General features: G+C 35.0%; 1 protein-coding gene across 1 annotated transcript in view; it reads right to left on the bottom strand.

The window, feature by feature from the left end:
- The window catches only part of sano (CABIT domain-containing protein serrano), a 144,239-nt gene that overhangs the window by 28,326 nt on the left and 99,268 nt on the right, over positions 1–16,645 (bottom strand). The window contains exon 4 of the mRNA XM_076129900.1: positions 5,808–5,857. The gene's annotated coding sequence lies outside the window, so the exon portion shown is untranslated. The remainder of the gene's footprint in view (positions 1–5,807; positions 5,858–16,645) is intronic.

The following is a 16,645-nucleotide window of genomic DNA, read 5'->3' as shown; positions in this document are numbered from 1 at the left end:
ATTTGTTATGGTCTGTATGCCTTTGTGTTTTGTATGCAACTGAAGATCACGAGGTCAAGGGTTTGATTCTTGAGTCGTGAAATGTTTTGCGTTTTGATTTTCAGTGCTTAATTTGGGTGTAATTATAACACTTAAAGGTAAAGGGTCATAAAAAGGATGTATGGATGTGAATGAAGCAAAAGAAGTTTGTAAGGATCGTACCAAGTGGCGTTCTTTGGTTACTGTTTATCTCTATAGGAAGGAGGTGTGATTTTATGTATGTCCGTGCAACGAATAAAGAGTTAGTTTTTAAACCTTGACTGTTAGGATTTCTGTCTAAATACTATAGTGTAGTATAGTGTAATGAACACTATAGTATATTGCTTATCAACTATTATAGATTTTTGATATTCTCGGTTACAAGTATGGTATATTTATTTCAAACAGAAATCTCAATTTATGTCAAAAACCAGCTTTTATATACATTATACTAGCTGATCCGGCAAACGTTGTTTTGCCATAAAAATTAAATAATAAAACATTGTCCAGCGGACAAAATTGTGAATCTAAACCATTCTCAGATCCCCTTGAACACACACAAAAAATTTCATCAAAATCGGTCCAGTCGTTTAAGAGAAGTTCAGTGACATACACACTTACAGAAGAATTATATATATAAAGATAATGCACCTGTTCAACTTGTTCTTTAATACATCAATAACAAATAACAGTTATCAATAACAGTCTAATATGTAACAAGTTATCAAAATGTACAGTTTACAGTTATTTTATATAAAAACACACTAACACGCTAGTTGTACGTCTGTATGTCCAATGTACATGTATAGACTAAAGTGCTTGCCTTGCTTTAATTTCTTCCTGGATAAACATGAAAGTGTGGTTTAAGTTGTAAGAGAAGTGATAAAAATTAGTAAACTTATGGCCTACCACTCAAACGACACTCAATTTTAAGGGATGCTCAAAATTATTGTCTCCTAGAGGACTGGTCCGACTTCGTCCGGGTAAAGTACAATTTTACCCCGTTGATTCCGTTTCCGTGGGAATGTTGATTCTAACAAACCTTATATCGAAAGATACGACCATATTAAAAACAGAATTATTCAATTTAATAAAGTTGTTCAAAAGTTATGGGCGTACATACAAAGTTTGTATTTTGTGTAATTTTGTATGAGAGGATTTATAAACTGTATTTATTATAACTATTCTAAATATACATTAAATCAGCAATTTAAAGCCGTACGCTTTGCCAATCTAGTGTAATTATATTATTAACTAAATAGTACATAAAATATAACTCTGATTAGATGGCGCCGATCAATTAAAAATCAATAAAATTATTATTTTAATTTTACACATTTTCCGTCAATTACAAATAAACGTTGTAATCAAATCCTCTTTTTGTAAAAGTTCTTGCAAATATCTTTGAACTCAAGTAATATATGAGATCATAGAACAATTATGTTTGAGAATTTGTCTTGGGTTTTTTATATAATCACGATTGAAGTATGTCTAATTGATTTGAGATCATAGATTTTGATGTGTTACAAATAATTTTGGCAGGTTTTCCTCAAAACTTGAAATATTTAAACAAGATTACATATAAGAAACAATATAAGTATCCAACTGATAGGTATAGAGATTTTTATTTTGGTGGTTTTCTTCTATTGATATAAGTATTTAGATCAAACTTTGTAATATGATGCAAGTTGAACCAAAATCTTTACAAATTGTATTTGAATATCTTTAAAGTTTTGAAATTAAAATGAATGTAATGTAATACAACTGGTGACATTACGTGGTCCCCACACTACAAGTCTGTATCGGGGGGTCCCATGACAGTGTTTATTATACAATTATATCTTCAGTACCATACATTTCATAATTACTTTCAAAGTTCTTACAGCGTGTAATTATTTTAATACGTTTCATAAACCGTATTCTAATATCTTTTTTAATGATTTATTTCGTTAAATACAATTAAGTTGTATATAATTACACTATAACACAAAATTTATTACAATAAAACTTAACTATAAGTAACTTTTAAAAACTAAACTAAACTAGAAATAATTTAAAAAAACGAAATATTTACATACTTACAATTATACAATATATTTACAATATAAAATATGGATACAAAAGGAGTGCGTCACGCGTCGTAGAATTTCTCCTCACCATCGTCGACTGGTAACGTACCCAGAATGCTGGCAGCATTGCCACGTTGGATGGCAATGCTAATTCTTTGACCAAAGTAAAGGCCAGCATTCTGGTCACGCGTAGCATCGACGAGACGCTTCGCAATCTCTCGGTAGAGACTACGAGCACTCGGGCCCCACGGTCCCAAGGTTTCAACCCCAAACGGCACAAATACGTAATTACCAATAATGTTACTATATTTGCGCCGCTTGAGGTTTTCTGCTGATGCGGCAGCAGCGCCCGCAACGCCCACCGTACCTGGAATATGGGAAGGCGCCAAGGTGTCGACACAGGTTGCATCCCAAACCAAGGGCCTGCCCATACTCCAAGGCAACAATGACATACCGTCCGGCCTCTTCCCATCGTCGCGCGCCAGCCCATTGGGTTCTAATAGAGCTGGAACACCCGCGGTGGCAAGAGACCGGCGAATTATGTCGTTTAGGTGGGCGTGACGCGGGAAACGACCCGCACTCTTATTACATGATAGACCATGGTGCCCGAGCTCGCCGACAGCTTCCCCGCAGTGACAACGATGCGGAGAAACACACGAGGCTCCTAAACGAAGACATGTGGCGATGCGGAACGTGGTATCATCGAGCATGGTACCTACGTTAAATGAAGGGAGAGCCTGAAGCCAAAGCCCCGATTCCCATTCCCCCACAGCCAGAAGGCGAGCACGCTCAGCAGAAGTGGAAGATGTTAATAAAATATTTTCCTTAATCAAACTGCTGAGCGGCGCGTCCCACTGTCTCTGAGAGAACAAGTTTCGAGGTAAATCCGTGTTTGGAGCGGCCATTTTCCAGGCGTTCATGGCATCGGTCTTACACGACACTTCAGAATTAACCAGTGTAGGAGCTAAAATTTTCCTGGTCAATTCTTCCGTGCCGTGGACCGAGGACAGGAACGCAGGCAAACTAACATCTGAAATTTTGCGGACGCCGAGGCCTCCTAAACGAATAGGCAAGGAAGCCTGAAGCCATGCACGGTCGTCCAAGGCCACATTGAGAATTTTGGTGAGTGTATTTCTAATGATATCATCAATTTTGAGAAGTGGAACCGAGATTTTCCAAAAAGGCGAAGCTCTAAGGGCATGTGTAAATTTTATTTTATTTTATCTTGAAAGAATATATATAGAATATAATAAAAAAGTCCTCTCAAAACAGTCCATTCGCTTGTCATCTGTACCACAGCAACCAGCACCACTTGCAATTGATTGAGACGAGTGCGCTGCGTTAATTTGATGCTCATTTAACGGAACCGGCCCTACAGCCTATCTTTAATTGCTACAAACTTACACTACACTTATACAACAACTTTATGGTTTAGTGCAAAATCGTGAGCTGACGTATAATGATAATAGTCTACAGGGTGTTTTAATAAGAGTGCTATTTTTTATTGCAGTTTCTTTTCCAGTAAATTGTGCTGATTAATGAAAAAAAAATTGTACTGTGAAAGTTCGTCACGAAAATAATATCAAAATTACGCCATAAGTGCTGCTTGCTTACTTTGCTGAATTTGAGGTCCAGATAGTGTGGTTAATGTATCTACAACAGCTTTTATTATACGCAGTATTAATGTTTACAAGAGATCTACTAAAGATCTGAAATTGAAGAATGCCTACCGTCGTCCTAGTTTCTACAAGTATGTTGAGTACCGCGACAAGTTGTAATTAATACGTTTAAATAATATCCTTTAATTAAATGGTTTTATTCTTCTGCCGATAATTTTGTCTTAATACATTTTTTTCCTCTAATCTTTTCATCTATAACTTTTTGATGTTTAATTTCTGATTACGGGTTTTCTCTTAGAATAAGAGAGGTAATGCTTCGAGTCCAACACACTGGGGACGTCTTTGTATTCATTTTGGTTTAATGTTGACACTTATAACATTCGTTGCAATTTATTTATTACCACCTTACACTAAATTACTAAATTTACCACTGGTTTAAAAAAGGGGCCTTATGAGAAGAGCAAGCAAAATACTTACGTCTACTTTTGTCAATCGCCAAATGATTAAAAATGTGGTAAGTACCTATAGATAATTGATACAATAGTTGATGTGAGGAGCAAAACTCTATAAAATTCTAAGGGATGCAAAGTTTTCTCACGATGTTTTCCTTCACTATCAAATAAAGAGTAGCCTATCTTTAATTGCTGCAAACTTACACTGCATTTCACAGGTTTATGTTTTACTGCAAAATCGTGCGGTGAAGTAACTTAGAACGATAACATCAAGTTATTAACGCTTATTCAAAATAACTCAGCAAATTGACTGCCTCTGTACCGCGGTCGGTAGTGTATCCGACCGATCTGATGATGAACCTAAGAACCGAGGTTCAATTCCCAAGTCTGGCAAAGTACTATTGTGCATTTCTAATTTATATTAGAATATTTTTTTATCGTAGCCTGGAGCTTGTTAACTTTCCCGGTATATGGCAATAGATTCGCCCCCTATTACACGGGGCTGATATTGTAAATCATCCAAAAAGTCTAAAAAAGCGCGAAGTTTAGATGTTTGACACTAAATCACACTAAATTATAGCATGCTTATTGTGTATCTCATTTAACAAATAGTGAACGATCATTTGATAGCGAATGCAGTACATTGCTGCTTTGGTTTAAGGAAAAAAATAATGTTCAGCATGTAGCGGATTTCAAATAGAAGTCAATTGAGATTAACAAATATAAAAGCACCCCTATGAGGGTATCATGTAGCGCAGTTGACATCCATTTCTATACTGTGCAATGTATTCTTCCTTAGATTATAGTCATTAACACGTTTCGTCAAAGCAGCCATGTACTGAATAGTGACGATAAATTCGACGTACACTAGTGATACATGAAAAGTCCACTGAACTGATTTCGATGCTTACACAAAAATACTACCTTAACACAATAGATATATTTTTAAACGAAGTCGCAGGCAGCAGCTAGTATCTCACATATCTCGATTTTAAAACTAGCACCTTGATTTGAACCCAAGACCTCGAGACATAGTCCAAAGACTATTAGCCATCAAAACTTGACATTCGACCTCTTCACGTAGTATAGTAAGTAACGGGACTATAAGTTTAGACTAGTCGTTAGTCGTTGGCGTTATAAGTGCCTGTATGGACGACTTGAGGTGTAATAATAGTCTGTCTGTCTGTTGGATGTAATAGAACAGGTTTAATTATAGATGTATAGAATATATTTTATATAGGGTCTAGGAATTTTTTGGGGTTTTTAAACGGACGGATTTATTCTTTTATAATTAGAAAATAGATTTTTCACCTTTTAGCGAATTTTTTCATCTTTTTTCTAGATGTTCTGTTGTCTTTTTCTTTTAAAAAAGACAACTCCCGCACTAAAAATTGCTTTTGTGTTGGGGGGGGATTTTTACAAACAACGGACGCAAAGTACAACCAGACCCAAAACATTTATTTGTGGATCGCACAAATAGTTGTCTCGTGTAGGAATTGAACCCACAGCCTCCCGAAGCAATAGTAGCAGCGTTGCGGCCTAAACTACTGTGCCACCGAGGCAGTCAGCTTCGTCTTCCTCGCGTGTTTTTTTTACATGGGACTTAGTAAAATTATAAAGAGATAAAAATCTAAACGTTTAATATTTACCTTACAAACAAGTCCAATATAATTGACTTTTCTTCCGTCGACTTAAAAATCTGAAACAAAAACAATTCATTATTTTACTATGTACCTCAAAAAAGATATTTCATATTAGCGGATGCCTACGTCATAAGATCTACGTGCATGCCACATGTCAATCTGTAAATTCTCTACTCCTATCGACTACCGACAACCAGCCTGTCTTCGAGAAATTTTGTAGTACATTCTAAATATAAAGCGTCGATAGCTAGCCGGTTGTCGGTAATCGATAGTGGTAGGAAATTGAGGTACTGATCCATTCAGCGGTTTAGGCTTTGCATTGATAGACCACTATGTCGGTCAGATTTTAGATAACAAAAGAAAAGTGTGATAGCCATGGAATCTCCTACTATTACTAACAGAAAAACCTATTAATAAAAATAACATCGCATCTCAAATATACTGAGAATCGAAGTCAAATTACGCGGACGAAGTCGTAAGGCGAAACCAGTCCTACTTACATATTAAATTATTATATTCTACTAATATTATAAATGCGAAAGTTTGTGAGAATGTATGGATGTTTGTTACTCTTTCACGCAAATACTACTGAACCGATTACGATGAAATTTGGTACATAGGTAGCTGAAGACCCAGAATAACACATAGGCTATCTTATCTTGGAGCTTTTTATCCCGGAGTTCCCAAGGAATCGGGATTTACACGGGAAAGGTTTCTACATGGACGAAGTCGCGGGCGGCCTCTAGTTTATATTAAAGACTGCTACTAGTACTATAATATCGTGATCTTACACATTATGTATGTATGTTTGTGCGCGGTATGTAGGGTGCACGCATGATCGCTCAATCATTTATCCGTTACAAGGTATTACAAGGGTAATTACACCTATTGTAACGTTTAAGTACATGGTTTTACTTATGTAGATTAGTGCTGATAGGTTAAGCAATGCAGTAGAAGTTAATGATTGGATGGATGATCATGAACTATCGGGTACGATTCCTAGGTCGGGCAAAGTGAATTTGGTTTTATATAACCTGTATTCTAAATGTTTCTTAATAGTAGCCCGGTGTATAGCAATAGGGGGTGACTATTGCATAGGCCTTGTAAGCCACGAATGAAGATTTTTCTTCGTAAAAAATATTCCTCTGTCTGTCGCAACCTTCATCTGCAATAGATGGACACAGGCCAATGAAGATGATGATGATTACATGGGACCAAGGGAGTCAAGCGACACCCTTAGGTTATAGGGTGAAGGACGTGATATTAAGTATTATGTATTTAATCTATGTATATGTTTATCTTTAAAAGTACCGATTGTTCTGAAAAATGTTTTTGCACACTAACAATTTTTTGTGATAAGAGGACCCACGATAACAGGATAGCAAGTAAAGTAAAGTTTATTTAAATATATTATTGTAATTGTTTGTTTTGAATTTTTTTCCGAATTATGTAGATTTTTTTAAATCACTGCTTAAAGCAAATCGCGTTAAGTGTTCGGACTATTACATTTATTTAATGTTGAAAAATGTGTAGTTTATCATTTCACTCTATCACTATTTATTATAAATATATTTTATGAATATATAAACTTTATCATAAAACTAACAAGACAGGTTATAAAACAAAGTTTCAGATTACATTCTCATAGTGAAACTTATTACGACAGAACCAAAGTAATGTCACAATATATTTTAATATTTTACTACTAATAAATAATGTTTTAAAAGTTTATAAAGATCTTTGTGATTATATTTATTTTGATTAAGTAATTTCATAACTTTTGGATAACTATTAGATAGCTTATCAAATGGAATTTCGACAGTTGTGTTCATACATTTTCTATCACTTAATCTAAAATCTTATGTAATCTTAACTTATCTGGAACGAATTCCTAATTTGTGAAAATGGCCCTAAGCTTTTACAGTCCCACAGCTATTTAAGGGTCTCTGATCTCAGAAATGAAAAGTGTAAATTTTTGAGTGTTACTTCATAATTGTCAAACTAAAATCAGAATAGCAAGATTTTTCTAAAGCATAAATTATAATTAAAAAGAAAATAAAATACTGTCTTTGATAAACTAAAGAGCTATCGTATGGATTTCAATCCGATATAGAACCTAATGATTCAGAATTTTTCCAACAATGTCTGCCGGGTACGCTAGTAAATACAACATAAATAAAACGTTAACTTTACACAACCTAAAACCCTAAAACTTGTATATTCGTGTAACCAATCACTTCATCCTCAAAGCACAGTTCACACAAAAGCCATACATTAAACCCTACAGCACAAAACCTTGACAAAAACTAAGAACTTAACATAAATAACATTAGCCACAAACTCCATACAAAAGACATCAACGCGCGCCATACAAAATTATCTGCATTCATCTCGGTACGCTTGCTAAGATATTGCTTGGCTGTTAAGAGTGAACATACATCAAGGTATCACAATCGCATAGGTAAAGACGACTCGACCTTTCGCCTACATATCGGTCACTGTCTCATTAACGGGACGCTATGTGTGGCTCAAGGTGAGAGATGTAGCGATTTTAATATGTGTTTTGTGTTATTTTGAATAATGTTGCTGGATTATTAATATAGAAACTGTAAGTATCGTGTGTAAATAGACATAATTGTTGAGTTAAAATAGTGTTTGATAACGATGAAATACCAGTCAAATAATTTTACAGTAAAATGAAAGTTATGAACTGTGTCTTTTATTTAAGCAGTAGTAAATAACTAATATTTCTTACAAAAAATTGCTTAAGTCTAACATGAATATCACGCATGATTAGTAAAATAAGGGAAATTAATGATTTAGTGGTCAAGCCATCTACTTACTTTGTAAATTCACAACATTATTAAAAAACTGTGCCAATTTTTTTGCCCCGCTATCGCTATATCTTTAAAAATCGCTGCCTCCTATAACTTGTATCTCCAGGGTGTTAGTTCAAAGGCCTGGTCAAGTGTCTGTATTTATGTAACGTCAACGATTACGAAACTATGTCGGCACTCGTTACAATAACTCGCCCTTGAATGACAGACAAACGGTATTAATAATAATCCTGGATGTAGCTAACAGGGCTAATAAGCGGTGCCGGGTTGTGACATGTGTTTTTTACCCGACTGATTAAGAGAGTATGTTTTCTTTCTATTTCTAGTTGAGTATCACAGATTCTAACTTCTAGGTTTACTACTTATATAAATAAATTATCTGATGAATAAATGAAACTTTTTCTTTTGTGATTTCCGCTATCGCTACCTCTTATAAAATCGATGCCTCCTGTAACTTGTGCCTCCAGGGTGTTAGTTCAAAGGCCTGGTCAAGTGTCTGTATTTATGTAACGTCAACGATTACGAAACTATGTCGGCACTCGTTACAATAACTCGCCCTTGAATGACAGACAAACGGTATTAATAATAATCCTGGATGTAGCTATGAGGGTTAATAAGCGGTGCCGGGTTGTGTCATGTGTTTTTTACCCGACTGACTAAGAGATTATGTTTTCTTTCTATTTCTAGTTGAGTAACACAGATTCTTACTTCTAGATTAACTACTTACATAAGAAAATTATCTGATGAATAAATGAAATATTTTATTCTGTGCTTTCCGCTATCGCTACCTCTTATAAAATTGCTACCTCCTATAACTTGAATCTCCAGGGTGTTAGTTCAAAGGCCTGGTCAAGTGTCTGTATTTATGTAACGTCAACGATTACGAAACTATGTCGGCACTCGTTACAATAACTCGCCCTTGAATGACAGACAAACGGTATTAATAATAATCCTCGATGTAGCTAAGACGGTTAATAAGCGGTGCCGGGTTGTGACATGAGTTTTTTACCCGACTGATTAAGTGAGTATGTTTTCTTTACATTTATAGTTGAGTTACACAGATTCTAACTTCTAGGTTTACTACTTATATAAATAAATTATCTGATGAATAAATGAAACTTTTTCTTTTGTGATTGCCGCTATCGCTACCTCTTATAAACTCGCTGCCTCCTATAACTTGTGTCTCTAGGGTGTTAGTTCAAAGGCCTGGTCAAGTGTCTGTATTTATGTAACGTCAACGATTACGAAACTATGTCGGCACTCGTTACAATAACTCGCCCTTGAATGACAGACAAACGGTATTAATAATAATCCTGGATGTAGCTCACAGGGTTAATAAGCGGTGCCGGGTTGTGACATGTGTTTTTTACCCGACTGACTAAGATAGTTTGTTTTCTTTCTAATTCTAGTTGAGTAACACAGATTCTTACTTCTAGATTAACTACTTACATAAGAAAATTATCTGATGAATAAATGATTTTTTGTTGTTCTTCCCGCTATCGCTACCTCTTATAATAAAATCGCTACCTCCTATAACTTGTACCTCCAGGGTGTTAGTTCAAAGGCCTGGTCAAGTGTCTGTATTTATGTAACGTCAACGATTACGAAACTATGTCGGCACTCGTTACAATAACTCGCCCTTGAATGACAGACAAACGGTATTAATAATAATCCTGGATGTAGCTCACAGGGTTAATAAGCGGTGCCGGGTTGTGACATGTGTTTTTTACCCGACTGACTAAGATAGTTTGTTTTCTTTCTAATTCTAGTTGAGTAACACAGATTCTTACTTCTAGATTAACTACTTACATAAGAAAATTATCTGATGAATAAATGATTTTTTGTTGTTCTTCCCGCTATCGCTACCTCTTTTGATAAAATCGTTGCCTCCTATAACTTGTATCTCCAGGGTGTTAGTTCAAAGGCCTGGTCAAGTGTCTGTATTTATGTAACGTCAACGATTACGAAACTATGTCGGCACTCGTTACAATAACTCGCCCTTGAATGACAGACAAACGGTATTAATAATAATCCTGGATGTAGCTAACAGGGTTAATAAGCGGTGCCGGGTTGTGACATGTGTTTTTTACCCGACTGACTAAGATAGTATGTTTTCTTTCTATTTATAGCTGACCTACACGGATTCTTACGACAGTTTATATTATAGAAACATGGTTATACTAAAGATAGGCAAAGATGTATTAAATACATTCAGGTTTTGATAGATACAGTAATAATATAGTTCTATGTAATAGAGTGCGAGTCCACTGACACATCAGACACATTACCAAATACTGAAAAATACTTATAGGATTGCTTAAAATCCGTAATAAGTTTAATGAGAGTTTAAAAATTAAATAAAAAAAAAAAATTATGATTGAACTTATTTTTCTTGAACCCATTCATCACATTAACTTCAGTATTTAATCACTAAAAGAAAACTAAAATTTCATTAAAATCCATATTCAAGCTTTTTGTTGTAAACGTATAGCAATATTTCTTTTATGTCCTCCATTTAAAAAACCTATAACAATTTCCCAATCGCCCTTTAAATCTCTATCATAGTAAATTTCAACATCAATGTCAAGCAAAGCCGCGGGTGGCGCATAGTCAATAGAGACCATTGTACAAAAACGTATACGCGTTAGCGCATTGCGCAAATATCTCGTTATTGACGGAGTGACAATTGATTTGTAGGACGGTGATACACGCGCGTGAATTGTTTGGTTTGACGAATGTTCGGTAGTGTAACATTATATAGAGAGTCCCGAGAGAGCTGTCTTTAAATATTTATTGATAGGAACAATTATACGATAGAGTATACAACTTAGGATGTAGCCACATTCACGATAGAAAAAAATATCATCAAATTTGCAATGGGCACCCGTTTTAAGACATATTTTTTTTTATGTTAAATGAATTTATGTATGCTATCAAAGCGTGAAATTTAAAATTTGTGTCACTCAGCAGGCATGAGTTTCACTCGGTATATCTAAAGCTTAATCAAAAATCTTTAGGACGATACTCTGTTATCGACCGGCCTCATGGTTAAACTCTCGAATAATTTCGAGGGAGACTAATTTTACCACTAGATGAACCTTTTAATATTTAAATTTTTTTTTCAAATATTTAATTGTCAACCATACATTAGTTTTTATTGGAATTCAAACCCACAACATCTAACCTAACGTTATCAACAAGATGACCATTTGAATCACACAACATTAGTTAGCAGTGACGTCGTATTGACCCCACAGTTACCAGTTGCATTCTCAACGGTAAACGGTCAGCGATCGATAACACGGTGTGAACTTTAGTGCTGGTTAGTGAGGACCGCGGCTGATTTTAGGGAAACCAAGATATATTATAAGTTTAACTTTATTTATTTTGTAATCTCGATAATTCTCATTTGAAATATTTATTTGCATTGTTATACACGTAACAACTAAAATAATAATTTTGAAAAGACTGGTTCTCATTCATGCTTTTCGCGTTAAACTTTATGTTACGAAAGCTTTGTGTTAGTTTTAGTTACTTTAGTTGCTTTAGTTACTTTATGTTAGTTAAAGCATAAAAAAATCGACTCCTAAGAGGCTACGTCAAAATGAAATTTTCTTTGCCCAGTTAGCTAGTTATTATTACAAAGTCATTAATTTAAAACATGATCAAAGGTTTTTATATTGATACTTATCTCAATGCTAAATAATATAGTACTAATTACTTCTCTAAATTATTAATTAAAACGAAAAAAAATACCCAACCAAATTATCAGTTTAATGCTTATTCACTAACGAACATAGCTCGAAGCTAAAATGTCAAGCATCGCACGTCAGTCACCGGCGTTACTCAACAATCATTGTTACGGGAGGACAATTGAAATGCCAGCGTATAAGATATGTGACGTTATGTGCGAGCATTGTGTCTTATTGTGAAGGAAGGACATCCGATTACCTCCGGGGTTGTAGCATTTTTTGCGAGTATAAATAAATATTTTGGAAAATCTTACTATGGATCATTTGAGAGATCACTAGAGCTTGTATAATTGTAAAGACAACTGGTAAGAACTATAATGATTTATGTATAGAGTGGAAAAAAAAAACCGGAGTTTTCAAAAGCAGAAGAAATCAGTGTCTTTTGCATAGACACGTAACATTTCATGATCAAGTGAGATTATTGAAGATAATTTAATGCACTTTTAGCAAAAACATGCTCTTATTACAGTAAATAGCCATAAGGTGACCTTGAAACGGTAATTTAACTCACTACGGCGTATAAATTACATGCTTTCTAAGATATGTGACGTTATGTGTGAGCATTGTGTCTTACTGTGAAGGAAGGACATCCGATTACCTCCGCGGTTGTAGGATTTTTTGCGAGCATTCATAAATTAAAATCTTTGGGTATTATTTTCAGTTAAAAGCTTAGGCTTAGACAGGCTGATTGAGACGACATCAAATATTAAAGACTAGCTGACCCGTGCAACTTCGCTTGCGTCACATAAGAGAGAATGGGTGAAATTTTCTCCCGTTTTTGTTACATTTGTCGTAGCGTAATGATATACATATAGCCTATAGCCTTCCTCGATAAATCGACTATCTAACACTGAAAGATTTTTTCAATCGAACCAGTAGTTCCGGAGATTAGCGCGTTCAAACAAACAAACAAACAAACTCTTCAGCTTTATGATATTACTAGCTGACCCGCGCAACTTCGCTTGCGTCACGTAAGAGAGAATGGGTCAAAATTTTCCCCGTTTTTGTAACATTTTTTACTGGTACTCTGCTCCTTTTGGTCGTAGCGTGATGATATATAGCCTATAACCTTCCTCGATAAATGGGCTATCTAACACTGAAAGATTTTTTCAAATCGGATCAGTAGTTCCTGAGATTAGCGCGTTCAAACAAACAAACAAACAAACAAACAATCAAACAAACAAACTCTTCAGCTTTATTATATTAGTATAGATAATATAGATATCTCAACTTACTGCAGAAAACCGTGTACTTATTCATTTGCATAAAATCTTATGCAACGATAGACCAAAGAATCGAACTACCTATAATTTTCAATTTGTCAAGTAGATTAAGATATGCATTATAAAATAGTCTACTTTTATTTTCAATAATCACTTAATTTCACCAAATTTGCACACGAGTAAAACCGTGTGATTTAGCTTGTACTTTTATGTAGAGTTTGTAACTGTACATACAAAGTAAATATATAGATAAATATATTTTTTTCTTACAAAAGGTGAATCGTATTATACGAATAAATCAAGGACTTTCTACTTATTCATATACTGAGAAGTTCAGTTGATGCAATATTCTCTATGATAGTGTTCATAGTAAATATTTGTATGCTTGTTTAACATATTCTTGAGTTTTGAGGTCGACTTGAGTAGTAAGAAATTTTATTATTCGCATTATAGATGACGTACTCGTATGTCTTGCTGTCTCAGGTCACCACGCCGTTACCATTGCGTTGGGAGGTCATGGGTTCGATTCCCACACGGGGCAATTCTTTGTGTAATCCACAAATACTTCTTTCGGGTCTGGTTGTGCACTGTGTCCGCTGTTTGCATGTTTGTTAAAAGTCCCCGCGACACAAAAGCAATTCTTAGTGCGGGAAATGTTCTTTCAAAAGAAAAAGAAAGAATATGTGACGGTTTGAAGTGTGTATTATTATTGAGGTAAACATGAGTTTTTTGGCAATCCAACAACTCATCAACAGCCTTGCCTTTCTTCCAACTATGTTGGAGTCGGCTTTCAGTCTCACCGGATGCTGCTGGATACCAGTATCATGGAACTACTGCCTATCTGACCTCCATAACCCAGTTACCTAAGTTACACGATATTTCTCGGTAAGACTGCTTGTCAGACTTTCGAGTTCCTGGCTTCGGGTAACGACTGTCAAAGATTTTTGATAATCACAGCCAGGACCCACAATTTAACGTGCCTTTAGAAACAAGGAGAAACTCGAAAAGTATCCTCTTTGCTTATAGGATTGACAAATATTATAATAAAAATTAGAAAAGCCTAGTAGTATGTTTGACCCGAGAATCAAACGGCACTAGCACCTAGACCACAGAGGTATATGTTTTATCTATTTAATGTTTTACACTTATAATAAATGTTTCCTCCATTACAAAACTATCAGAACGACATCCCAAAAAGCTTGTATATCTAGAAATTCGAAATTTATTGTTTCTGAGATGCGGAAGACGAAATAAACATATCAATGGTTTGATAAAACGATAGATTTACGTCTCTTGTGGCGTGTAGTGCTAAATCAGTGGGTAGCGGGTTTGATTCCGGGCCCCCAGCCCACGTTGAAATTATGCGCTTTGTGCAATAGTGAAATTGTGGTTTGTTTTTGTAGCATCGCGCTATTGTTGGGTAGGCAGAGCTTGTGGATTATGAATCATTGAACAGTGATCTAAAATGTATTGTATTAAAAAACGTTATATTATATTCGTTGCAGAAAAACAAAGTTAAATTATCTCAAGTAAGTAAGTTTGATTACAAACGGTGTCTTGTACAAAGAAGAGATTGTTCGTTTATCTAGTGGCGTAAATCTCGAAAACTACCAGCCGATTAGAAATAGGTACTATTTTACTAACGTACAGCTAAATTACATCAAGTGTCTTGTGCTACATGACAAAATATAATGCTTAAATATTTACCTTCTTTTAGTTAGCTGGTAGTTCAACCTCAAAATGATCACACACAAAAATGAATAATATGGCCTAGAAACTACTCTAAGCAGTTCAATTTTTTCCTCAACTTCAGGTCAATAAACGGTCAATTTTAGTCACAAGTATTCTCTGAATGACTAACTACATTCTTTGCAAAAACCGCGAAACACATAATACATAATAATATGTAAATAAAGAATACGATTTATACAAGATGGTGATCACGTATTACATTATGGTAATTAGGGAAACTATTAACATTAGGTCGGGGAAAAAGTCTTTTCGCATTATAGTATGTATGAACTTGTAATAAAATCTCTTTGGCTTCAAGAATCACAAATGAGTACACGGTTCATTAGGTTTCTTTCAGTGAGCTTTTGAGGAACCCAAATATCGAGCTTTTTTGTGTAGAGAAAAGATTTTATTACAAGTTCATACATACTTTAATGCGAAGAGACTTTTCCCCGACCTAATATAAAGATTTTTTTTATGGGAAAACCAACGAAGTATATAAAAAAGTAACATATTCTTTTATTGTACCTGTACCTAGTCTAAAATGTAGTGTATGCGACTGTTAATCAATAGGTTTGATCCCTGATCTGGGAAAACGTTATTTTTTTATTGTCATATTTGTTATAATTTCGTTTATAGCAATAAGCTTGACACTTATTTCATGAAACCTGCAAAAACTGAACCTTTAGTTCGGGGTAGTTTCAGTGTGGCATCTCAACCACCGGGCCATGTAAGCACTTACATAGTTATAAGTACCAAAACCGAAATTCCCAAATTGTAATTTGTTAAGAGAAAATCGCGGATACCGTAAGACATATTTCATACGCAAACAGACTCGCATGATAAACCTAGCCAATTTAACATCCTACCTACAGATCTAAGTTAGTACTATCTACGAAAGGTCATATTTGACCCCAGTGACCTTACAATTGGTACCTCCGGCGATTGTCGTTTACTACACTATGTGCCGTTACCCCCTACGGCGGTATTATTTCCGCGAGGTGCCGGTTCGACTCCGGTTAGATGTAAAATTATGTGGATGAGTCGTGTGTCATTTATGTATGAAATGATGATTAGAGGTTTTATGATGTGTTTAGTGTAATACACTGCCGCGAGTGTCCCAGGTTCGATTTTAGTTGTTAGAAATGGTATGTATTAGTTGTAATGGTGTACAGTGTGAAGATGTTTGTATACAAAAATCTTGATTTATAAGATAAATAAGCTTAACAAAAGTTTTCTCTTTAGATAGCATAGATATAATTTTCAGTACTTTTTCGGTTTCAGTATATTTTCAAAATGAC

This window comes from Anticarsia gemmatalis, chromosome 23 (assembly GCF_050436995.1).
Source record: "Anticarsia gemmatalis isolate Benzon Research Colony breed Stoneville strain chromosome 23, ilAntGemm2 primary, whole genome shotgun sequence".
Taxonomy (NCBI): Eukaryota; Metazoa; Arthropoda; class Insecta; order Lepidoptera; family Erebidae; genus Anticarsia; species Anticarsia gemmatalis.
This window is presented reverse-complemented; position numbering and strand designations above follow the sequence as displayed.